This window comes from Ptychodera flava, chromosome 14, assembly GCF_041260155.1.
Source record: "Ptychodera flava strain L36383 chromosome 14, AS_Pfla_20210202, whole genome shotgun sequence".
Classification (NCBI taxonomy): domain Eukaryota; kingdom Metazoa; phylum Hemichordata; class Enteropneusta; family Ptychoderidae; genus Ptychodera; species Ptychodera flava.
In genome coordinates, this window is record NC_091941.1 from 24,859,243 (window position 1) to 24,876,887 (window position 17,645).

The 17,645-nt window shown below is 40.8% G+C and overlaps 1 protein-coding gene across 4 annotated transcripts in view; it reads left to right on the plus strand.

Annotated features, from left to right (window-relative positions):
- LOC139149883 (muscarinic acetylcholine receptor M1-like) overlaps positions 1–17,645 on the plus strand; it is a 173,555-nt gene that overhangs the window by 105,965 nt on the left and 49,945 nt on the right. For all 4 annotated transcript variants that reach the window (XM_070721889.1, XM_070721888.1, XM_070721887.1 and 1 more), the window contains one exon: positions 13,795–13,940. The gene's annotated coding sequence lies outside the window, so the exon portion shown is untranslated. The remainder of the gene's footprint in view (positions 1–13,794; positions 13,941–17,645) is intronic.

The following is a 17,645-nucleotide window of genomic DNA, read 5'->3' on the forward strand; positions in this document are numbered from 1 at the left end:
CGCGTTGACTTCAGTCTAACTGCGATAGACTGGATAAGAGCGGCCTCGTGTACATCTTAACATCAGGCCCTTCCCTACACTGAGTCTGCAAAGTACGTTATTACGATTTGCAGTGGACCTCTTAAAAACAACGTCTTAAAATACATGAAATGTAAAGCCTCTTCTCTCCTTCTCTAATAGCCTCCGTAGTCGCGAGCTTAATCTTACTGATTTTGGATTAGTAATTAAGGGTACAGCAAGTTATTGCTTTTCTCCTTTCAACTCGAGTCTCACCTAAATTGGATTTAAGCATTTGGCTAGCAATAAAACGCCGGGGCCAGGAAATTGTCGTTTTCGCCGACCAAAGCGCGCGCCAACACCGTCGGTTTGTGCCATCGGGGTCCCGTTTATTGATCTTCGGGTAGGTGTGTTTTTTTGTTGCAAATGGATATTGGAACTTGATGAAACTCATTGAATTGACGTGGTGACTGTTTTTGACGCCCTACATTCATTTGGCCGTCTTAAAGCAGTACCAGGAGTGTCTGTGTTTTATCGGCTTCTTTCAGAACCGAATCACTTATCATAAACGCATCTCTGCTCTGCCTTTGAGAAACCAATAGCTGTACATGACCTAGCAATTTTAAGTTGATATTTTTAACGCAGCCATATATAGCCTAAATCGTGTAATTTTCTCTGATCATAGCTATTTCAAACTTCTTAAGGAACCTCCTTTAGGCCTGTGGTGCTTATTAATCCTACGCGGGAGCTGTGTTTAATGCCGACAATTTAGAGCTGCTTTCAGATGGAGAGCCACATAAAGGTACCACTACATTAATCCCGAGGCGACTGTCAATCAGACCATCTGCTTCTGGTTGGTCGACATTGACTTCGATTTCTAACGTATTGTAAGTGATCGATTGGAATACCTTGTAGTAACAGCTGTGCTATATACGCCATTTTATTATATATATATATATATATATATATATATATATATATATATATATATATATATATATATATATATATATATATAGACACACATACATAACGGTTGTGATATGTACATATATGTACATACATAAGTGATATGTATAATATATATATATATATATATATATATATATATATATATATATATATATATATATATACATACATAGACACACATACATAACGGTTGTGATATGTACATATATATATATATATATATATATATATATTATATATATATATATATATATATATATATATACATATATATATATATACACATGCATATATGAAGAATCGTCTCGATTTCGTCAAATTTTGCGCTGGCAAAATTAATATATGCAACAAATTAGCACAAAATTATCTCTTTTGTGCTGACATCTCTCATTGATGATAATACAAATGTTAGAGTGTCGCATTTGGGTGTTTTTTAACTTGCAAATTTTACTTCTGCCCTGAATAAATCACAAAAGCCTCATGATTTTAAAAAAACAACCTTTTTGTGCCGCATGATTTTATTCCGTTTCGCTGCCATCATCATAAAGAAGAGAACGAGACGAGTAAAATTAAAGAGACCCAAATTGCCTTTCTGGAAACGCTCGATGGCTGACCTACCGATCAGCGACAAGAAGTGCCAAATGGATTCATGGGTTCGTCAATTGCAAAAACAGAACATCATATATATGCATGACGCTGTACCTTTAATGAGTCATTTATTCCATTCCCATCCATCCCGGAATGCAAATACACAGAGTTACCATGGAAACGGGTACCTGGACAACAGCTCCGTCGCTGGCGTCTGCAATTACACTGAGCGTCGTTGGTTGGTGAATGCTGCATTCGACTTCGCCACAGTCGAACTTCTAACACCGATTTATCGGAGTTGGAGTGCAGTGTCTTTAAACCTTTCCCCCGCGTGCAAAGGGTAGGAGAGATACGCGACATTTATGCAGCTCACGTCGGGCTTTCGTTTACATCAAATTAATACAAATTCCTTGCCAGATTGCGTATCTAAGATACCGACCTTGTTAACCTGGCACTGCAAACTGCACGGCTGGTATGAAAGAAAAGTCATTGCAGGAGAGCGACATCTTGCACCTCGGACCTCGCAGCAAGCTGTGCCGATGATCAAAATATTCCGAGCGCGAATAAAGTAATAAATCACAGACTTTATCGCGAAATTGTAAAGGGAACAACAACTCTCGGTTGCAATCGTTTTGAAAGAATCATTCCAGCTTTGCTGGACTCGATTTTCTATTGCCGGCGAGCCTATGGGAAATAAAAAACGGGAAATTGCCATGTACGTTATATTAGGCGAGAATGTATGACTGGCCTGAGAAATGTTTATGGAGATATATAAGGTTAACAGACTTGTAAATAAACGTCGGGTAGCCATGGAAGACATTGTCAAACATTATAGAAACACGGCACCCCTTGAAGTCGCAAATCATCATCATTGTCATCACCATCGTCGTCGTCATGATCATCATTATCATCATTATTATCGCTATCATTTTTTCATCAATGTAGTTATCACCATTGCCATCATCATTATCACCACCACCACCACCATCATCACGACGACCATCAGCATTTCTATCATAAACATCATCATCATCATCATCATCATCTTAAGTTTCATCTTTTACATATTCATCATTAATGATTATCGGATTGTTTCATTATCTCTACTTTTGAAATAAAGGATGAATCCATCAATGCCAAATTGTTGTCGAAAAGTGACTATCGCATTTTCAAAACTGCATCTTAGAACCGAGAGAACAATAACATGATAAATGTTCCGCGTGACGGCAGACATGAAACAACACTGACCTTAGATTAGGCAGTCGAATATTACATTACGTTTTAATTCTAGAACATGCACAGAGGTTATAGACTTTGACAAAAAGATATCGCAGAGCAATGCCGACTGCGTCACGCTCTTTTAAAATATTCCGTTAAGTGCCCGTGTACAGTGGATACATTTAATGTGGTAATGTGGTGAGAGAGAGAGAGAGAGAGAGAGAGAGAGAGAGAGAGAGAGAGAGAGAGAGAGAGAGAGAGAGAGAGAGAGAGAGAATTGTTTCTACCCAATGCGTCTGTTCACTGGACCGAAAGGGCATTCTTGAGCTCATAATTAATTACATCATCTTTAATATTTTAGACACATTCACAACATCGCATTTAGAACAAATGAAAATGCTTTTTCTTTGTAAGTATCTGTTCAGTCGTGACTCAGATGTTTGCGAAAGTAATCTGCACCAGTCAGTATTTAAAAAATGTTTCACAATTGATTTAAGGATCGTAAAAGGTTCATATTCGTACATCCATCAATTTGCAACGTCACAAAGTCAAACCTCGCATTGTGGCGATATTTTCGAGTAAAATAAAAAATACGTGGGAGCGGGGGTAGTTCTCGCTCGTCTGACCAATTCACCCCTGTTCTAATGTTTTTACTTCCGATTCGAAGAAAATGGAACGTCAAACGCACCGACAAGCAAATAGAAGAGTTGAAAAAAAAGCCGTTCCACAGTATGATTCGTAAGAAAGCAGACAAATCATTTCCGTCGAAATGGCTTTACTGTAAATGATCGTAATGGAACAAGGGTTGCCGACGTTGCAATGCTGTAAAACATTGATCAATTGCCTGCATTTACATTGTTTAAGTGAAATCGTTTTTTGTTATTTGTAGATAGGTTAATGGGTACACGCTTATTACTTCTGCAGTCGATAAATTTTCTCAACAAGGGCTTCCCTGATCTAATGGTACATGTTGTTTTTACGAGCTTTGGACACTCAAGCAGAATTAATCAGTGGCGGTTTCAGAATCCACGGCGGTGCCAGCCTACGGCGGTCGAGCGGGGCTCCATCTTATCTCGCCCCAGTATCGCAGGAGGACGTGATGATGTCTCTCCCTCTTGGGGGAACCCATGGAATGAACCGTCTACGGTTTCTCAGAGTCGTCGCTGAAGGTACTGCTAATGGTTATCAGACGTGTTGTCTCGTGATCTCTTCTTGCACCATCTGACACTTGGGCAGGACGATATTGTCTTCCGCTCTAGTCACGTGGAGCAAGAATTCTTTTAAATAACTGAATTTACAATGATCAGAGGGGGAAAATGGTATAAATTGCCAAGACCACGGGGAAAGTAAACAAACGGGGTGACAGACGGAGAGTCGAGCAGATGAAAGGAAAAGTCGGGGATTGCAAACAAATGACAGAACATGTTAACAAATACCTTCGCATCGTATGCTTCTCTTCGGCCCTCACGAACGTTCATATTGCGGAAAAGGCGACCACAGCCATAAACTCGACGGTTCTTTGTGATATTATTCCCGTTCTGATGGGTATTAAGGTGCTAATTTGGCGCTAAAAGTTCTGTCTGATCGATTCTGAACGTCTTTAAGACCGAGAACGACACTATAAATTATCAAGATTACCTGAGCACAAAATGATCATGGGAGCTGAGTTAACATCACACAAATCAACGTACATTGAATCACACTAATAAAACTTTCCACTTATTGCATGAAGCTTATTCATACACTATTCAGTTTATTAGCCTGCTAAGGTATTATCATATGACATATAAATAGCATGCTTATACAAGAGGATGTCACAAAACATAATTATAGACACGTCCCGTTTAAAATGCATCAAACTATACTAAGTGTATGTTTTGATTGTTCCAGTCACGGCGTCAAATCAGAATGGTGTACATGCTACGACTTTCCTACAGTGAATCTCGCTCCCTCTAGGGCAAATAATGAGCTCTGGGAATTGGGTAATGAGAGCAGGGAAGGAAATCATACCGGTCACTGTCTGCATACAGGGTTCTAGAGCGCTGTCCTTCATGTTTTGAGATCCCAGACCCCGATGGGAAATGTTCATGACAGTCGGGTCCGGGTGATGTCGTCCTCTGTTTTCGTATTATGAACTTACAGACTATGTGCGGACACTCCTAGCTTTGCGTGGGTGTTGGGCTGAAGGGAAACACGGTAGAGAAGGCCTTCACGTGCGCTGTGAATTTGGCAATACTTGCGATGATACAATGTATGCTGAGAGTTATATTGTATGAAACACACACTGAGTTCGCAACACCAACGAACATAATATTCCATAGTAAATGAATGCTTTACATCAAATGCTGATCGACAAAAATGAAGTTCCAATAACAATTCTGAGCAAAATTGCAATTTTGTTCTTCATCCAGCGTGCATCGAGCACGTTCACCAAAACCAGACACTCTCAACACCAAGCGGTTCACCTTCATATTTTCGCAGGCACTGGCTAAATTTCCTTAACTTTAACTTAGAGAACATAAACCATATTCCCCATCCGAGCTCACTGCTGCATGCTATATGCGCTGTTTCCTCGAACACGCTTAATTGTGATCTCTATATTTGCCATATGCTGATCATAACTGGCGTTTTAATAACCCTCCAATAGCACCGCAGTTACTGACTCGTATTTTACATTTCCGATTATACACGCTATCAAAATGAGAGACTCTAAACACACGATCTCACTGAAGGTGAATCGATTTCTATACCCAGATCATTGTGTCGCGTCTATTGGTACACGGAGATTATGTCTCACACCTGCTTTATCTGCGCCGCAGGTGAAAAAAGTCGCCCTGCCCAGTGACCTTTCAATGCCGCCAACTAGTCCCTTCTTTGCTTGTAAAGATATGCAATTCATGAACCGGATATTCTGAATGCGATACCGGGTCGTGTGATTAAAGATAGATGTGGTCGATATCTACACCCAGATTCCTCAATGAGCATCATTAAAAAAACTGCTCCGGGGCATCTTCTGCAGTGTCGTGCCAAGAACTCGGCTTTAGAATATAGAATCGTTTGAAATCCTTTCAGGGTTCTAGATGCTCGCGGTGGGCGAAAACACCGCTTGACAGATGTGACACCGTGCGGAGGACCTTGCCCGATGATTGCGATCCGTTTAGGTTTGTTATGTGTTTACGTTGACGAGGTTATTGCAATTAAATTAAATAGGCTATCGAGAATGTCGGTGCTTTGATTGCAGCAATGTCATATTGCCTAATTCATTTGTTCAAATGTTCTGTCAACATTTTCCAATCATTAATCCGTGATGGACAAACTATGTATTATTATCCGCCGCGTTCAATTATCTTTGTCTTTTGGCTGCCTTGAAAGCTTCAACCAGGGGTTTTAAGTATATTCGAGTTTCTCAGTAGCTCGCCCTGTCCATATATTATCTATATTATAGCCTTTTAGTAACCGTCTCTACAGAGTTTTCTGTCGCAAAATATCGGTGTAAATACACATTTGATGGACACGTGGAAAGCTTGTGAGAGAAGCAAGCAGCTGAATATGTCCACGAGATTTCTTTCTCTCTCCGGGCAGAGAAATGAGCCGAAAACGTTGAGGTCATCCTTCTTTACCATCTCTGATCCAATCTACGCGCAGATGTAAAGTTTTAAAGTACGATTCGACGCTTATGTATTCACTAATAGCTCCTGTCAATAGGTATAGATTAATAAAAACATTGCACTTACTGTTTTATACCGACGGCATGACTTGCCAGATTGACGTCATCTCGCTCACGTGACCCCAGAGTATGTTCTTTCTAATTGCCGTCGAATACCATTCAATTTCGTACCGAGGAAAATGAGCATTTCGTGCAGGTTTCCTTTAAAAGACGAAAAAAAGTCCGCGTTTAAATTGTTCCTAAAAGAGTCTGCCTCCCGTTTTCTTTGGTTTCTGAATAATATATCGGCGGAGGGCCGGCTCGCTCAGGTCACAGCAAAGACATTTTGAAAAGGCGGGTGTGCCGTCTGGCGAATTGTAATCATGTTTGGAGGGAAAATTATTACAGGGACGATACAATAGCAATAAAAGAACTTTCCAGTTTGTGGAGTTTAATTATTTACTGTGCATGTTTAATATGCCTCCGAGTCGCCGTTTACGTAACTCCTGATGCCCTTTGAGGTAACTCTGTCGTGAACTATATGCATTCTTTTCTGTCAGGCCTCACGAATGCTGTCCACGAGGCAGAAATGGCAGACAGGCGGTTGCTGACAGTTCAATGCCCTCAGCCCCATACTGCGCCTTCATCTTCGCCGCCAAAACGAGTTCAATACTCTATCTCGGGATAAACGAAAAATGTCATTTCGTTTTCACCCTACCGCGCCTAAATATAAACCTCCATCAATAACGTCTGCAATGGAAGTGTGAACACGAAGGAACAATGTATACGCAGTCATCTCTGCTGTGATTCGTGCCTATATGTACGCAGTTGTGTTTGATCCCAATAACTATACAATAAACCGTCCCTATCTTTATCTGAAATTCAGTGCATTCAGCAGACACGTTAGACGACGCTCAGACATTGCCGCAGCGAGATTTGACGCACGTAATGAAAGCGTTGCCGCTCAAAAGAGATCACCGGTCGTAGGATAGCGATGTATATCAGGCGCATCAGACTGAAGAAGAGTTAGTGTTATTTTATAGGTAGCCATTTTACGATCCATTTTTATAACCGTCGCAATATACCAAGACGATGAAATATTCATGTTTTCTTGGAGAAGTTCGCCCGACTTTGATGTCATGTGTACTTGCGAGCAACAAGGAGGAAAGTGCGCGAGACATTTTATCTTCAGGCCTTACTTCGAAAGTTCATTCAGATTAAAGCAAGATTGCGCCAAGGGAAAAGATATTCGGATTCTAAAATCCTTACAATTACTTATCGGGGCTCCTTTTAAAGCTCTTACAGTGAGAAAAATTTAAAAGAAAATTTTTGAAAATATTATTTGTCCCAACATAGTAAAAACAGGGATGACGGCCATTTTGAATTTCAAATATCGGTAAATGTTAGATAATGTGTTTCTCTAATACTAAGCTTTGCACGCGCGGTGACCCCTGATTTTTATTCTTGATTTGGTACGAGGATGCGTGAAAATTACATCGAGGAAAGTTTGAGCAAAGGCATAAGACTTTCACTTTCGAGGCGCACAGTACCTTAACCCGCGTATTCTTGTGACTATGTAACATTTCTACTCGACAATAATCTTGTTACTTTCCATGTGGATGCGTCGCCTAGTTACATTTTGCCCGCCGTAATGGCAGGTTCTGGATTCCTGGCACGCGCTTTCAATCTAAGGGAAAAAACAGCATTCTTTGGGTCGGTTGAACCATGCAAAATTTTACAATGCGGAGCTTCAAGTGTTTCGCCGAAGCGTAAACCCCGCAATTGGGTCAGGTAACCTTTTCAACATAGGAAATGAAGGGTAACACTGAATTCAAAGGCTATGGAAAAAAAAGAAAAATAACATCTTTCATATTGATTCTGCAAATATTTGTTAATCGGTGACCAGTTCAAATTTCTCATTTATATAACCTTAGCCTTGATTCTTCAAGTGATGTTGGGGAATATTATAGTTTTCACTGCTAAAAGAATATTTACAGCATTTGAGAAATCTCTCTCTCTCTCTCTCTCTCTCTCTCTCTCTCTCTCTCTCTCTCTCTCTCTCTCTCTCTCTCTCTCTCTCTCTCTCTCTCTCTCTCTCTCGTTTCTCTCTCTCTCTCTCTCTCTCTCTCTCTCTCTCTCTCTCTCTCTCTCTCTCTCTCTCTCTCTCTCTCTCTCTCTCTCTCTCTCTCTCTCTTCCAATACACACACATATAGCACATGTTTTAGTATCGAGCACTGTTATTTCCCACGAGGACATGTGTATACTTGTCCCACAGTTATGAAAAAATCTTCCGGAGAGCACAGCGGGGAAACGATTGTGTTGAGTGTTTTATGAAATGACCATGACAAACGACATGCACCATTATGATAAAGCTTTGAATAGCCGTTGCATTTGCTAAAATGTAGACCAGCGGACGTGACTCAGCGCGGGCTTCACAAGGTCCCGCCATGCTCCATTCACTGTGCAATAATTTATCGTTCTTCTCTTTCGCGTGATGTTCGGTGACCGTACAAATGCAACTTCATGCGACAACCGCGACCTCCTGGAAAGTCGACGGGAGAATGATTTGTGTTTCCACTGCCTCGAAACACGGGCGCGTACATGTAAGGGTCAAGGGGAACAAACACATATTTCATTGTTATATTGCCGTAAAGGACGGTTGGAGATTTTAACAGTAATAGTTGGGCACTCGATTAACAGTGATTTGTGGCGTCAGGTCCACGTGTGGCACGTACCGTGACTTGCGGTATGTGGACGCTGTTTTCGGTCAATGTACCCTGGTTTCCCCACAACTCTGATGGTCGCGAATTGATATGTAAGGGATGACGTCATCGTAACATTTCCGTGGAAGAGATAATAGCTTTTGCAGCGTGAAGTCGCCGCAGTCAATAATGTTACGTGCCAAAAAAAACCCCAGCCAGTTGTCGTTGTGCAATACATGCTTCCCCAGTGGGGAAGATGATCGCATCAAAATGCCGCTTAAATACAGAACAGAGCCATGTCCCTTCTGTATAAGAGTAATGCAAAATGCTTTCTACCGATTCACCTTTCGCAGGTCATGTTGTGAGAAAACTTTATTTCTTTTGCACTCGATAACTCACGGCGCGGCATTACAAGTCGTACAGCTGGCCAGCAACAACGTTGATGGCGCCTTTCAGTTCTGAGTGAGGGCTGGTCCAGCGCGGCCACAGCACAGCTGCAAATCGAAGCTTGCCATTTGTCAGCCAAAACATCCTTTATTGTAAAGGACGAAGGCAGAATGAACGTATCACAGTGAACGCCAACAACCTAGCTTATAAAACACGAATTTTTGCAGTGCTTCAAGTTCGATTATTATAATAATCAAGAAGCTGGCAAATCGAATGTATGAAAAAGATAACGTTTTTTAATCATACCAATCTCCCTAGTGAGATTGAGTTGAGATAGGTAAACACAATGCACTTATTGCTGTATAAAAATGGTAAGGCGTTTTTTGTTACTGACGACATTTCTTATCTTCTGTATTTCATGATATTTTCAGCGATACATTCGCCATTTTTTTCTCCTCAAAAAATGGGGTCATTTAGATGAATGGAATTCATCTTTAACGATATTCAGGCATTTTGAAGAGCTCCAATGGTTTTATTTGGTGGTGATTTAGAATATTATGAAAAAAAGGAATATGGATTTTCCTTTTGTTCCGTGCCTGTATGACTTTCGTTGGTTCAAGATTTTCCAACGCTCCGTTAGACATGGCTGGAATGCTAAGAATGAAGCCGGTAGAAATTTTGAAACACATACTGCACTTGATAAGGTTTAAGTAGTTTTTGCTCAATCTTTCCGCAAGGAAGCTTTAAACCATGACCTTAGAAAAAAAAGAATAAAAATCAGGGGTCACCGTGAAATGTTGGTCAAAGAGAAACAGATTTCCGACTGTTTAGCGCCACATGAAATTCAAAATGGCCGCAGTCCCGGTGTTCACTCTAGGGGCAATAATGAAATTTTCTATGATTACAAGAATAAACCGTTGATTTTTTGTACTCTGAAAGCTTCGAAATGAGCCCCCCACGAGTGATACACCAAAATAGTATTGTAAAAGTTTGAGAATCTGAATATATGTCACCCAGGTACAGTGGAGATGGATCGCGACGTTCAACTTCTTGGCGTTTAACAGATCCATTACGCAGTCATGCGCCACAGAAGTACACTGATATACCTATCCGTAGGCTCGCGTCTGGTGCAAAAGCATTAGCGACAAAACTTTGCCCCAGGCCTTGCATGACACAGATAAAACAAATATATGCACTTGCCCGGTTATCATCCTCGATTAAACAAAAATCAAGCAGAACATACGGTATTTCGCTCATCTGATGTATCTATCCATTGACGTTTGCCTCCGGTTGGGCAGATGTCGCTGTCTGTCGTTGAAGGAAAGATAACAAAAAGTGTGTTGACCCGCAGTATGTCAAATCAAATACAGACATTTGGCTGTAATGGTAGACCTGAAAAAAAAAAACCAGGATTACGCCTTCAGTCAACAGTTATAGAAAACTTGGAATAAAGTCTGTCTGGGCAACTTCAGGGACTGAAACTATTCACTGTCTACATATGTTCGATAACACGCATTTGATTTGAGTTCAGAGTATTGCCCTCCAGGAATAAGGCAGTCATGCCACGTACAAAGACAACAGAAGGGGAAAAAAATCGTTGTTTTGAAGTTTGCTCTCATGAACCGAACGAGAATGACCTGTTACACAAATGTTTCTTTTGCAATTAAGCGAAAAAGTGGAATCTGTTATTGCAGTCACACACACATGTTTGAATGGTAACAATTTCAACAGTGCCAAAGTGCCGACTGCCTTCATGACTAATAGCACTCGTCGCATTGTTAAGAGTTTCGTCTCGCCTGTTAAATTTCTGCTAGGCTTAGAAAATAGCAAACTGTGGAATAAGTTTAACTCGTCAACAAAGACCTTCTCTGAAATGCAAACCATGTCTCGCTAGGCTGTAAAAGTAACAGATTACTTCGGAAATACACTCTGTCGTTGTTCCATTAGGGAATATCGGACGTGTTCGGTGATACATCATGTTATCATCATAGAATGGCCACTGGATTGTGAGTGACACACCAAATAATTTCACAGGATGATGATGATGATGATGATGATGATGATGATGATGATGATGATGATGATGATGATGATGATGATGATGATGATGATGATGATGATGATGATGATGATGATGGTGACGATGATGATATGATGATGATCATGATTGTGATGATGATGTTGGTGGTGGTGGTGGTGGTGGTGGTGGTCATGGTGATAATGACGACGACGACGACTACGACGACGACGACGATGATGATGATGATGATGATGGTGGTGTTGGTGGTGGTGGTGGTGGTGATAATGACGACGACGACGACGACGACGACGACGACGACGATGATGATGATGATGATGATGATGATGATGATGATGATGATGATGATGGTGCTGGTGCTGGTGGTGTTACAGACAAACAACAGAGAAACCACATCGATTGTCTTGTGCGCTGCATACGTGCGTTTTTGTTTTTCATATGTATAAAGTGTCAAAGTGGAATGTTCTGAGAGAGACTGCACTGAACAGCAAAGCCTCTTTCTTAGGAGAAGCAAAGCAGTCAAAAGATTACGTTGACTTAAGAAAAGGACTGGCCTGTCACAATCACTTGACTAAAACTCGCCGCTTCAATTTCGGGAAAGGGGTTACAAAACACCTTTGAGGAGGATTTATCGGTTAATTTCCTCTCTGTTGATTGTTTTGTGTCCATTCCACTCCAGAGCTATCTTGAGTACGGCGCAACTTTTGTATCTCTCGCTCTCCGTGACGTGCTATCTCTCTCAAAATGAATCGCCGCGCTTGCGGAGTCATGTACGCATGTATCTGCAGCTAAGTGATGCAACAATGGGTTCATGTTCTCCGAGTGCGATGACGTCTCCACAAACAAAGATGAAGAGGGTCCTTTTGCCCTGCCGGTCGTCAGCGCAAATAGATTCCGATTCTCGCCCGTCATCTAAGAGTGGTTCAAAGTCTTCGTGCGCTGCGTCTTAAAGTGCCAGCCCTTCACTGAGATTAGCCCCTTTTTTAACCTTTTCAGAGCCACAGTAAAGTTGACGATTAGCCGTAAAAAATAATAGGCATGCATTGGTGTAGATATCTAGTCATATCTTCAACAAAAAGTCGTTGGACTTTTGCTTACACGATACAGACAGATGTGTTTCTGATTTGATGACCGGGCGACGCTGTTAATGACGGCCTTCTACATCGGTCCCCGTGCGACTCTTAAACTGATTGGGTTTGATGCTACTGATGTTTCAAGGTATAATATCGAGCAAAGATCTTTCTGTGTTCGCATAACAGTCAGTTCGAAGCGGTGCAAACGCCATTCATCCAGAACCCAGTCAAAAATGGACAAAGTCACATTGATTTGACGAGGGCTTTGGAAAGGGCAGACCATACATGGATGACGTAACATGATATGAGATGTACATTTTTTTATTATAAAAAAATTATGAAATCCGGTCTCATTTTCCTCAAGTTTTGCAGAGAAGTCGATGCCGTCTAAGGTTCGAGAAAACTATCTTTGAAACAGCCAAATTTCGTGAGAAGAAGGCGGTCCTATATGTAAGCTGGACTTGGAGGCCTCGGATGACTAAAGTTTACCCAAATGACTCACCGTTGTTGCATGTACATTTGGTAGATTCGACAAGATAATCATAATACGGGGATCTGTCAATTCTCTGGCCTAAGGACAGATTTGCGAAAGATGGTGTCATGCGATGATTCACCACCACACAAAACAAAATCCCAGATTTTTTTAGCTGTGAATAGAGAAGAGCATCTAGATGCACGCAACCCTTTTTTGTCAATGGAGGCATGAGAGGTATTCGGAAAGCGTCTATCTCCTTAAAGTTTTAAAACTTGAAATAATTACCACTGAACAAGTCAGCATATGACCGTACTAAGACCTCGCCACCTGGTCGCCCATCAGTTCTTTGTATTATTCATTAACCTTCCCTGAGACCTTCCTCGGTCATCGTTTCGCTTATTCAAAGATCTGTCCAGAATCGGATTCTAAATAATTTGTTCCTCTATAGAAAATCAATTGATTTTTTCGCCATGGATGACTAGATCGAAACCGTGCAATCCTGTGATTCACGGACAAATTGAAGAGCGAGCTCACAGGTCCAGCGCTCCCATGCCTCTCGAATCTCGAATCTTTCGCGTTGTTCCAAATCAGATTGGAAATAGGGCGGAAATTAAGGCATAAATTAAACATTTCCTACCGATTCCTTTTCTATATTCGCGAGGACAGCTAACAAAAAGCGTGTTTTACTTCCCTTCAGAGCGGATCCACAGCTGGCCAAGTCGTCACTGAATACCCTGAAAGCAACGTCTTGGCAGTCTGTCAGATGGCCAGATCGGCGAGACTCTAACATCTGAGACAAGTACAGAAGAGATCGCCAGCTGAGAATATTTGCCGCAGCCTCAGGTAACCGATGTAAAATATTATTTTATGTGATCTCAAAAGTGACTTCTCGACTCTTAAGTACGGATATTGAAAAGCTATTTAACAGCAACTATTGTTGAATTATTTTTCCGATAATACAACAAATAGAGAAGACCTAACCATATAGAGATCTTGTTATATCGTATAGTAGAGGAGCGGACAAGATGACGCCCCCGTGATTATTTATATATATATATATATATATATATATATATATATATATATATATATATATATATATATATATATATATATATATATACGCTTATGGGTTTCAAGATCACGTGGAGTAGAGTGCTCGAAACCGAAGCAGAGCTTGATAAATTACTATTAAATTACTATTTCTACCAGTATAAACCAGCTTACATTCTCACTACAAATTTGTTTCGTATAGTCAGCAAAGGCTGGGTACACTCGTCGGGTGGTTGTATCAGACTGATGAATTCAAGGTACGGGCTTGCATATGTTATCTTGGGAAACTGATTCTGAACAATATATATGTAGTGAAAATCTCTCCACAGGGAAAAAAGAGTGCCCAATGCCAAATTAACAAATTAGCAACCTAACATGTAATTAGATCGAGTACAGATCGAAACTTAGTCATAACTCAGGGTTCACGGATTTCGCCGATCGTCAGATGACAAGCGGAATTCAACTGATTTTTTGGCTGTCTTTTGTATCATAACTTACAGTGATTTGTTTTGCTTGGTTGGTCCAGGATAAGTGGGCGGTACGAGAATTCGACATGCAATGTATATTTTCATGTTGGAACTAATCTCTAAATACGCATATATATGTATATACCTGCGTGACACCTGGGATTAAAGATCGCAGAACGTGTCACGTGTACTTTATTCGGTGAATTGGCTGAATAATTTACGAGTATTTTTAGCTTTATAGTTTTCCTAAATCAGCATTGTTGCTATAGTGTAACCCTCGCATCCACATATTAGATGCGATGCTCCCTCGGGATTTGCCTGCTGCGATAATGAGCGGAGTGTATGGTGGTGTTTTTTCGTGTATCCAATCCTTTAATTGAGAAGTGCTTTTGAAAACGGGATGAATCACTAGGACGATCAGGAGTTTCGACGATATTTCATCCAATCCATCGAGTAAAACTCACATTCCGTGGTTGCTATAGCAATAAACACGCAGCGGCTCTACTTCGGTCTGTATACTGCCGATGGCCGCCTCGGCTATGCGGACGGTCTTCGAAGGTACCGAAAGACTATTGACAAAACGAAGCTATGTAGTAAGATTTATCGCCCACAATCTTCGAAAAGGGGTTTTATAAGTAGGCCAAAAAGTGAGAACGTACTATTCTCAGCTTATCTTCATGTATTCCTTTGACCCGCACGGTCTCTTGACAGCAGCTTACATCTCTGTCTCTGTCTGCCCCTGTCTATCCCTTGTCCCTGTCTGTCTGTCTGTCTGTCTGTCTGTCTGTCTGTTTGTCTGTCTGTTTGCCTAATTGTCTGCCACTGTGTCTCAGTCGCTCCAAACAAATATATTACATATATACCTATGTATATTATGTATATATATATGTATATATATATATATATATATATATATATATATATATATATATATATATATATATATATATATATATATATATATATATATATATATATATATATATATATGAGCACAAATATGTCAAAAAAAAAAGAATCTTGCGACGGCAAACTATACTGACTACGGTCACTATTGACAGAAGGGCAAGGCTACAATTATACGTAGTTTACGAGACTAAACATGTAACATTGAGCACTTTCTTGAGGGGAAAGCGAAGACGAGACCTCCTTCAGAACACCGCCCGCGGAACTTAAGATATGATATTTGAAAATTGCAATTCAATAGCCAGCGATAATTTATTACACTCGTCGCCGGGAGAATTACTCTATTGAGCTCGGATTCATTAAGCCCATGTTTGCCCTGCAACTACAACGGTAATGTTTTCAGCTCGGATATTACCGTTATGAATCAGAACCAGGGCCATACATCATTGCTATTAATATTATATTAACGTACATGATTGTGTATATAGAGTCGATGACACCAAACTCTTTCGGGGTTAAAATAAACAGATGTGCATGTATATTCTCTCTCTCTCTCTCTCTCTCTCTCTCTCTCTCTCTCTCTCTCTCTCTCTCTCTCTCTCTCTCTCTCTCTCTCTCTCTCTCTCTCTCTCTCTCTCTCTCTCTCTCTCTCTCTCATGGTATGCTTTATCTCGAAACTCCAATCAAGCGTTATATCGAGGCAATGACTTCCGCAAATTCAATTTATGGCACATTTCCCGATGGTGAAAAACGACGTTCGTCGTCAAATGCTTTCACAGCACGACCTATGTGATGCCACCAGCCTTTCATTATCTTTTAAATCGGGGAAGGCTTTCACAATGTTTTATTTAACGGAGTCACCGAACTCAGGGATAATGAATATCAAGGGTTACGCGACGAGAGTCAATAACCACTCCTACAAACTACGATGTGCTGTGTTGCTTTACCTTTATTTGTCGTCCAAGACTTGAGTTTCGGTGCACTGTTCTCGTGTAGTCGATATCCCAGCAGTGGTAGCTGTATACATGTTTTGCTAGATTTTTTTCATTTATTTCTTTCCCTTGTCATTTCGGAGTATAAATTTGAAACGTCCACGAGGGGGGAGGGGGAGGCCTCACCATTAACCTTGACAAACGCAGTCTGCACCTTTTATTTTGATCGTGTGTTTCTGTAGCCGACCCATTAATTTCATTTCGGCTAAATCAATATGTAAATGTTAAATTATACCTCCAAGGTTGAATAATAGACAGAGGAGCGGAAGACTAGTGGTCAACCAGATTTTTTTTTAAAAATCATATGCTTCAGATGGAACGAGTAATGAAAAAAATTAACAGCTGAGTTCCTTATAATCCCGCCAAAAACCAATTTTGCTACAACGACTCCTCTAATCCCGGGAAAAACCCCAATTTTGGTATAACGGCTATTTTAACCGTCAGGCAAAGTAGGGCGCCTATATTACATTGAAATTGGGTTAAAGCGTTAAACAGCAAGGCGCCATTCTCTCTCTGCGTCTACATACTTTCAGTAACTGAGCACAGCTTTATTAAGCGTACATCACGTATTTAATTCATTGTGGTTTAGTACGGTTTTAGATTTCCATCCCTCAACTATATCGGCTCAGTGACTCAAGTGCCGATGTAATAGAGTCAGTTTGCGAATCATATATACCCTTGCACGAGCGCACGGCAACCTTGAAGTCGACATCAAGCGATTGAGCCATCTAACCCGCTGTACCGATAGCACTCTGTGAAGAGGCATAGGAAACCGAATTTGACTGAAGACCGGTCTTTTAAATAGTTGACACTCATTAAGCACGACGTTAAAAAACATAAACGTTAAAAACTGCTAGCGACCAGAAAAGTCAGAGACTAGCCCCAAGGGTGGACGTTACTCGACCATGAGATATACAAATAGCTTTGTTTTAGTGCTGTCTTCTTTCAGTAAATTTTCCAAATGAATAGGTCACTTGCTTTCCATAGTGACAGCTGGTGTAATTACTTACCGCGAACACTGCCTGGCTACCGGCATCCTGATGAATGTTGGGAGCTGTCTTCAGTTAAGACATTGCTCGGTAACAGCCCCGTTTCCATTACCCGGTGACTGCGGGCCCGCGTTCCATGCA